This window comes from Macrotis lagotis, chromosome 5, assembly GCF_037893015.1.
Source record: "Macrotis lagotis isolate mMagLag1 chromosome 5, bilby.v1.9.chrom.fasta, whole genome shotgun sequence".
Lineage (NCBI taxonomy): Eukaryota > Metazoa > Chordata > Mammalia > Peramelemorphia > Peramelidae > Macrotis > Macrotis lagotis.
In genome coordinates, this window is record NC_133662.1 from 74,228,913 (window position 1) to 74,238,298 (window position 9,386).

At 34.4% G+C, this 9,386-nt stretch overlaps 1 pseudogene; it reads left to right on the forward strand.

The window, feature by feature from the left end:
- The first annotated feature begins 6,997 nt into the window (after window positions 1-6,997).
- Window positions 6,998-7,512, forward strand: LOC141489758 (trafficking protein particle complex subunit 6B pseudogene; annotated as a pseudogene).
- Window positions 7,513-9,386: the final 1,874 nt, after the last annotated feature.

Below are 9,386 nucleotides of genomic sequence, written 5' to 3' on the forward strand. Positions count from 1 at the left end.
TTGAAAAAAGATTAAATATTAGAAACTAAATCAATCAATATTAAATAATCAGTGTATTAGATAAAAAAATAATAGAAAGAATAGATAATTTCTACAGAGAAAATGACAACTATGAGGTAAATATACCAAAACATGTAGAATCCTGCTAAAACATTCCTCAGGAGAAAGAATGTATTTAGCTCTAAGCACTAGCATCATCAAAAGAAAGACCAGATAGATGAAATAGGCATCAAACCCAAAACAAACAAGCTAGGAAACTAGAAATTAATTTCCAGAACTAGAATACCAACATTATTTTCATATTTATAAATATTATAAATATAAAAATAAAGAATTATAAATATGAATTTATAAATATATGCAAATTCCTTTTTTGTTGTTTTCTCAAGGCAATAGGGTTAAGTGATTTGCCCAAGGTCACTTGCTTAATAATTGTTAAGTGTCTAAGGACAAATATTAACTCAGGTCTTTCTAAGTCAAGGACCAGTGCTCTATCTGCTGACACCTAACTGCACAAATTCTTTAAAGATCAAAGAAAAGATTAAAAAGCAGATATCAAAATACATTAAATAAGTCTAGAAGCTTGGTTTTTTAAATGATAAAAACTGATTTAAAAATTAGCTAATTTGATGTTTTAAGTAAAATGAAAAACAAATTACAACTTATCAAAAAATCAAAAAAGAGGAATTCACAGTAAAGGAAGAAGTACATGTGAAAATGTCTCCTTTTCTTTTTAGCTTAAGGCATTTAATTATATATGGAAATATATTCTTACCAGAATTGATTAGGTGTATACCATCTTTGGATAGGTATATTTCAAGCTGTGGTAGAGAAGGTCAAATCCAATTCTTAGGTAGAACCTTAACCAGCCATTCACTTCCCAGATAAATTTTCCTCTTCTCACATCACCTTAAATAAACAATAAAGAAAAGGCAACCTGTGCCACAATATCTTCAGTTTCTTTCCCAAAGCTTCATAGTCATTGACAATACTTTTTCAGTTAGTTCTGACAATCTGATTTGTGCCCCTGTGAATCACTAGTAATGGTTAATTTTCATCTATTTTGGTGTCTTGGAAGATTCCCTGTTATGCCTTGCATATATTCCAAAGAAGAATCTAGACCTCTCTTCTATTGTTATCGTATATACTGACAAATAGTTGATTCAGTAAGGAATAGGAAATCAATAACTACTAATTTTTTCTTCTTCTCATACCTCACGAATTATCTCTTGATTGATAGTTTCTTTGTCTCTAGTACATCATTCTTTGGAAGACAACGCAGCTTTTTCCTCTTAAGAGCATCTATCTCCTTTTCAGGAAGAACTTCAATTCTGCCTTTAATCTTAATTGCTCCTTCCTTTTTTATATAACAATCCTAATTTCCATTATTTGGAAAGGAATTCTTTCCTTCTCCAACTCAGAGTCCTATTTTCCCATTGAATCTCTTTTGTTTCCTTTAGGGATCCTTTCTTTTCTCTAATAACTTAGAATATATAGAAGTGTTCTTTGAATCCCTTCACCTTTTTCTCAATGATGAAAATCAGAATACTTCATATCAGAAAACATAATAGTCACTCAACTATGATAGAAATACAAACATGTTGTAAATCACTGCACAATTTCTCTTACTCTACATTATAGCTATGACTTTCAGTCTGTTTTAAAAGCTACTTATAGATTATTAGGTTGGATCCTAATACCAGGAATCTGTCGGTTCATTTTCAATGTTAGGACAAAGTGAAGTATTCCTATGTCACTGAAACAGTTAATGGCTAACAAAAAGAGATTGACTGTGCCTTGACCCAACAAGAATATGCAAAAAGGATGGAATGGAACTTGCCTAAAAGCTTCTATGGAGCCTCCTTTTGTCAGCAGGGTGGAGTATAGTGGCTCAAATGATCTTCAGACACCACATAGGACAGGTCTCAACTCCACAAAGGCAGAACTTTTTATATCCTAGGTGACCAGAATGCTGTGGCAAGAGAGGCAAGGGTCAATCAGGTCCTAAGAACAACTTTCTTAACTTTTAGGTAAAACAGATTCCTATTTGGGAGAAATAGAAAACTCTGATCCTATTTCATTTACATCTTAATTCTAAGCATAGTTTAAAGGTGTATACCCAAATACCACTGCTTAACTTAAGATCTTAATAGCCCCCACTCAACTATTTTTCCATAGCCTCAACAATGACTGCATAGCCACTATGACTTCCCTTGACCCTTGTTACCATTTCATCTTTTTTTTTCTACCCATCAATAAGTCAGTCAATAAACATCTACAATGTTTCAGGCACTGTGCTAAGAGTTAAGGATATAATCCATTCTGTCAATGTGCTTTACATTCAAATTGCTATATTTACTTTTTCTTGCTTCTTACTTGTCTTGTATTGTTATCTACTATCTCCTTTTCCTTTTTTTTTAATTTGACTCCTCACTCTTCCTTGATTTCCCTGTAATTCTCCACAACTTCTCCCATATTTCAAGTACAATTTTTCAGGTATCTCTTCTATTTCATTAGTTCAAATTCTTTCAAGTGACTAATATAATTTCCCTTCTCTTTCTTAATCTTACTCATAGCTTTATCTTTTCTTCCAATCCTTCTCCATTCCATTTCCTTCACTTTGCCTTTCATCAATGCAGGTCACAGCATTATAACATCTTACAAAAACAAAGTGGTTATATGATTACTGAACTGAATTTTTATGCTAGAATGCCTTAAATCCATTCCAAAATTCTTTCTGTGGGTAGCTGCTACCCAAATATCTATTAATTTTTTTCTGCCATTATTGCTCAAATCATACACTCATTGATCCAGAGATGAAAGGGACCTCAAAAACTGTATGGTCCAATCCCATCATTTTACAGATGAGAACATTCAGTCTCAGAGAGGTGAACTAACTTATCCAAGATAACAGATATCAAAGGAATAATATGAACACAGGTCCTCTGGTCCAGGCACCTATTTTCTTTCCACTATACCAGGTTTCTTTCTTTGTAATATGAGGCTTTAATCTGTGTCATCTTGCCTGTCATCCCAGAAACAGCAACTGCCCTCAGAGTACTTCAGAATCCTGTTCTGGAAATCTTGCTCTTTTGATAATATTTCTATAACTACCATTCCAGAGGAACTAGTTTGAAGTGGTTTGACATCCTTTTTTAATATCATGATAACTCCATTAACAAAGGGAATAAATTCTAGTAATGTAGTTTGCTATTAGAAGCTAGTTCAGCAGAGGTAAAAGTCATTAGCAGGCAAAGCGATACATTCAAGGATCTTTGAAAAAAAGGTTCTTTGTAAAAACAAACAGATAAAAAACTATTAAATTCCAACTTTTTAAATAATTATCCCATATATGGTGGAAACAAGGAAAGATAAATAAATAAAAAAGATGGAACATAAATGCAGCATTGACTACCTTGCTCCCATATTCCTGAAGACAGACATGTTACAATTTCTGCTTCCCCTTGGATTCTCTGGTACCCTTAAGAGGACCAGAGTTTATTAGATTTTGCCAGTGATTCCAAACTTCAGGGATGGTATTCATTCAAAAGTATAATAATAATAATAATAATAATAATAATAATAATAATAATAATAATAATAATAATATAATGTTTGTTCTTCATTCTCAAAGAAGACCATGATATCAAGGAAGTAATATCATGACAAGCATATGAATTAGATTTGAGTGAGGTGAGGTGTGCTGTCACCATTCTCACTCTCCTCCAGAGTGATCTAAATCTAGTGGACAGATATAAATCAGGATGACTGGAGATGACCCTGGATGCAAGGCAATCAGGGTTAAGTGACTTGCCCAGGGTCACATGACTAATTAGTGTCAGGTCTGAGACCAAATTGAACTTCTGTCCTCTTATTCTAAAGCCAGTACTCTATCTACTGCACCACCTAGTAAGGAGGGGATAAATCCTATGAATCCCTTTAACTACAGCTATCTATCCATTTAACTCTAGTCTAATTTGACCACCAACAAAAAAAAATTGCTTTAAAGGTATAATAATAGGTATATATATATATATATATATATATATATATATATATATATATATATATTACACTTCCTACAGTGTACAGTCCTAGGCTCTCAAATATAAAAGGAGGTTACCCACATAATGGGTCACTTCCATTCCATAGAGGATGCAAGATGCCTCTGTATTAGATAATCTTGGCATACTCCAAAGTCCTATAACAGAAAAACAAAAGGTATAAATAACCCTTTAAAAATAGTAAAATTTTAAAACACTCAAGATTCTGGGGAAGAGGGAGGGAAAGGAAGAAGGGAAGGGAAATAAAGAAAAGAATAAACTTTTATAGTATAACCCATATAGTTTTCATAGTTTTTATAGTATAACCCATATGGTTTTTCATTTCATTTTAATGACCCCTACCCTATATCATTCCTACTACTGACTAGCACCATTTGACCTAAATGATCTAAATCTCTGGATTAGTCTTCTACTAATCTTCTGGATTAGTCTTAGTGTATGCCTAATGTGAATTCAAAGCTCTAGTGATCTGGGGAGAGGAGAGGAAATGAAACAGAAATCCTAATGCTACTCTTAGAGATGAATGCCATAATGGATTCCAACTTTAAATAGAAATTTTGACTTCTAAGTCAAAGATTCTATAAAAATGGCTAGTTGACGTAACCTACTAAAATGTTTATAGAAAAATTTTAAGAAATTAAAATCCTTTAATTACTCAACAAAAATAAATGACAGATATAAAACCGTTTTCTTTGTTGGGTAAGGGTGAATTGAATGAGTAGGAGACTGCCATAATTTGAAAGATGAAGCAAGAGTTGCTATTGATGGGGGGTGGGGGTTAAGGGAAGAATGTCAAAGGGGGAAATGGGGAAATAAGTCAAAATTCATGATTTTGCCTAAGACTGCACCTTTTTGCCTTTAACTGTGTACAAATGGGCACTGTATTCCAAAAGAGCATGCATGTTATTTAGTGGAAATATTGACATTGAGCCCTAGGATGATAGCCAATTGACTTACATGGTTTATATTTAGTGAATAGCTGGAACCTGGGGCTGAATGGTGGCAGTGAAGAATAGAAGAAAAAGGTAAAGTAAAAAAGAGGAAGAAAAAGAACAAGAGAACAAGGGAAAGAAGAGAAAGATAAAGAAGAGAGGAATGAAGGAAAGAGAGGAAAAATAAACTTTATTAGGAGGCAGCTATGAATCAGAGATAAGAGAGTCATGAATAACAAATGATGAATAAAGACTGAAAAGTTCCTAATCAGGAATGCATCACCCTCAATAGATACCCTTTGAATGAATGGTATACCATGTATTGCTTCTTAAAGTCATAAACCTTGTAAGCAATCTATCTGTCTTTTATCAGTCTCCTAACAGTAGCTTGAGTTAACAGCTCAGAGCTTCTGTTGAACTGGACTGGGAAGTATTTAAAATGGTCCCAACATGACAGATAGCAAAATTAATTCTGCTTCCAAAAGATTGCTTTGGACAGTCCAGGATGTGCAGTAGAATAATCAGCATATTTGATGCCACTAACCTAAAAGGAATTTGTATCTAATGCAATTCATTAAGAATAATTGAAAAAGAAATCCAGGGATGGAAACATAACAAGGAACATTGTGTAAATTGACTTTTTGAAATATAGTCTTCCCTCATTGCACATATCAAACTCCCAATAATTTTAAGGGACATCACTTGCCTCATTTATAAGCTGGAGGATTTCAATGAATCCTGTTCAACATAATCATGGAAGGAGTCTATGACAAAGAAATGTTGGAAGTGTAGTTGAAGTCTGATCATAAAAAAAGCCCAAAAACATCCCAACTAATTAAATGTAAAGTTACAGGAAATGATGTTTTCCCTTGTTTCATTCACATCTGACTATCCATGACCCCATTTGGAATTTTCTTGGCAAAAATACTGAAGAGATTTGCCATTTTCTTCTTCGTATCATTTTGCAGATGAGGAAATTGAAGCAAACCAAATTAAATGACTTACCCAAGGTCATTTAGCAAAGTGTCTGAAGCCAGATTTGAAGCCAGGTCTTCCTGACTCCAGGCCAAGTACCATTTAGTTTCCCAGAGGCAGGAAAACAAAAAGGTTTAGTGTTTGCCCAAGGTCATACAAAAATAGTTAACAGGACTCAAATGACATTCACAGAGAGAAAATAGAAAAACAAATGAAGATGAAAATGACAAAAGAAATAGGTATCTTGTGAAAGAAGGTTCCCAGACATCTAAGGTAAGTTCATCTAAGGGCATTCTAATTGGGAGGAATTTTTCCTGACATAAAGTCTAAATTTGACAATTCTATACATTATTCTTCGTCCTATTTCCTACAAAACAAGACCTCAACCTTCTTCTCCATGAAGATTTTTAGAGGGATATATCTCAGTCTTCTTTGGTCAACTATCTTCTCCCTTTGTCTTTGTGATATATGAAAAGTTCCAGAGGCATAATTTCTGAATAATCATTTTATTAAGCGTGCTAGCAGATAATTAATAAAAGGGTCAGTGGCACTCTGGATTGTCAAAAACCCCCTCATGGAAACCATTCAATGCTTATATGCCCTTTGAAGAGTGGGTATTCCCTAGTGTGGCAATCAACTCTGACTGGTTAAAAATTAATGCAAATGAATATTAAAATGAGAGGTAGACCTATTCTAATGATGGGTTGGAGATTCTGATTCTGTCATTTATTTCCAGACCATTCCTAGTCTTGAGCAATCTAGACAAAGGATCTATCCCCATTCAAGTCTGAGTAGAACAAAATGGGCCAGAATTCACCTTTTAATAGGTGAATGGTGAAAAAAATCCATCTAGATAAGATGGCCTAGGTGATATAAATTTTTGGGCAAGGACAGATTTCCTTAAGAAGACAATAATCGGCCTCAGGCTGCGGCCGCGCGTGGGGCTGGGCTCCCCTGCGCAGAGGGGCGCAGCGGCGGCCCCGGGGGCGCTGCAGACTTGCGGCCACGGCCGTGCGCGGTCCCGGCCTCCGCCTTAGGGCCCCGGGGCCCCAGAAAAGAAGCAGGAAATGGCAGACGAGGCGCTCTTCTTGCTTCTACACAATGAGATGGTGACGGGCGTCTACAAGTCCGCGGATCAGGGGGAGGTGGAAAATGGAAGATGCATAACTAAGTTGGAGAACATGGGTTTTAGAGTGGGACAAGGATTGATAGAAAGGTTTACAAAGGACACTGCAAGATTCAAGGATGAATTAGATATCATGAAGTTCATTTGCAAAGATTTTTGGACCACTGTTTTCAAGAAACAAACTGATAATCTAAGGACAAAGCATCAGGGCATCTATGTACTTCAAGACAACAAATTTCAACTCCTGACTCAGATGTCTGCAGGAAAACAGTATTTAGATCATGCACCAAAGTATTTAGCATTTATATGTGGCTTAATCAGAGGTGGCTTATCAAATTTGGGGGTAAAAAGTGTAACAGCTGAAGTGTCAGCAATGCCAGCATGTAAATTTCAAGTGATGATACAGAAAATGTAGCATGTACTCAAATCCCCTACAATGTAAAGACATTCAATTATTCATTTATAAAGATGTTTGAGTAGTAACTTTTGACTTATTGGCATTGTCATAATTGGTTGCATTGATTTGTATAAGCTGTATGTCAATTTAATTTATTAGATGATGTAGCTTATAGCCTGTTAAGATTAGTATAACATTAGTATTAGTATATCTATATCATCTGATGGAACAGCAGAGTATGAAAGAAAATTTTACTGAAACACTTAAGCTGTAGCTTTATATTACAATATATTTTATTTCACTTAAAATTTTACTAAAGCACAGCAACTAAGTAACAACTTTTTTGTGCTGATCTATTAATTCATGATAATATTTATTTGGCATTAAAAAATTAAAGTCTTAGGCTCAAAGAAAAACAGGCTAGATTGGATTTAAAAAGTTGGAAGTATATGTAAAAATGAGCATTTTTTCATATTTGTTTTTTAAATATAGTCATGGCACTACAAAAACTAAGACTGAAAGAAGATTTCTGGGATCCACAAGGTTGGAAAGAAAGGAGATAAATCTTTGAAAGAAAGAAATTAGATGAAGGAAATTAAGTTGATGGGATAGATCCTAGATTACATAGTTAAAGCACTATATCTTTTAAAAATATACAAGACCAATCAGGATGACTCCTCACATGCAAAGGTTGCTTGTCCGAGTCAGTTTCACTACATTCAATTAATAATTGAGACTGTCCATTCTTCACCCATACTAGACAACAGGAATATTCATTTCCAGTAATTTTAAACATGTCACACATGTTAAAATTTCTTTTATATTAAGTATAATGGGTTTACCAGTGGTATGCAATAAATATTGTTTGATTTCTTAAAAAAAAAAAAGAAGAATATAATCTTGGATCTTCCCAAAAATTAACTGATTAATAATCATCTCTCTCACCTCATAGGTGACCTAGAATCTATTTTTAAAAAATAAAGGACTATTGAATCATTACCTTCTGATTTTGGACATGGAAAACTCTCTAGGACTCCAAGATTCTAATTACAATTGGACTTAGAAAAAGACCATAGAGCATGTCTAGTCAAGCTTCCTTATTTCATAAAAGAAGTACATGAGGTCCAGAGATGGGAGGCAACATGGCCAAGATCATATAGGTTATAAATGTCAAACCAGGATTGGACTACTAGTAGTCTGTCTTGAATACTATATTCTTTTCATTGCCTTTATTATGGCTTAGGACAAGAATCCAAAAAAACCTGAAAAAGATCCACCCAGCATCAATAAATAACTCAGTAAGCACATATGAAGAATCTACTATGAGCCAGGCACTATGAAAAATGCTGAACACTCCACCACCACCACCTACTCACTATTTTTGGACTTTAGAAAAAAAGGGGGGGGTAGATGGGAAGAAAACATAGAAAAGATAGAAGAATTAAAAAAAGGAAGGGATGATCCTAAGATAATTTTCCCTGTTCAGAAGTAGGAAAAAGGAGCTAAAGTCTCTAAGGGATATAATCAAGAATTGTCATCCCTTATTTTATTTTTTTCTGGATCAAAAGCTACCCACCTCCAATAAGGTTTAAGGACAAAAGAAAAGGGAACAAATATATTTCATTTCCCCATCTTTTGGTTTCTCATTTCTCCATCGTTGGTTTTTAAATTATACTAGAAGTATCACATTTGATCCAATCAACATGGCCGCGTACATGGATAGAGCACTAGTCCTGCAGTCAAGATAATATGATTTCAAACAGGGTCACAAATGTTTATTAGCTGTGTGACCTTGGGCAATTCACTTAATCCTGTCTGCCTCAGTTTTCTCATCTTAATTGAGCTAGAGAAGGAAATGGCAAGTCACTCCAATATCTTTGCTAGGAAAATCC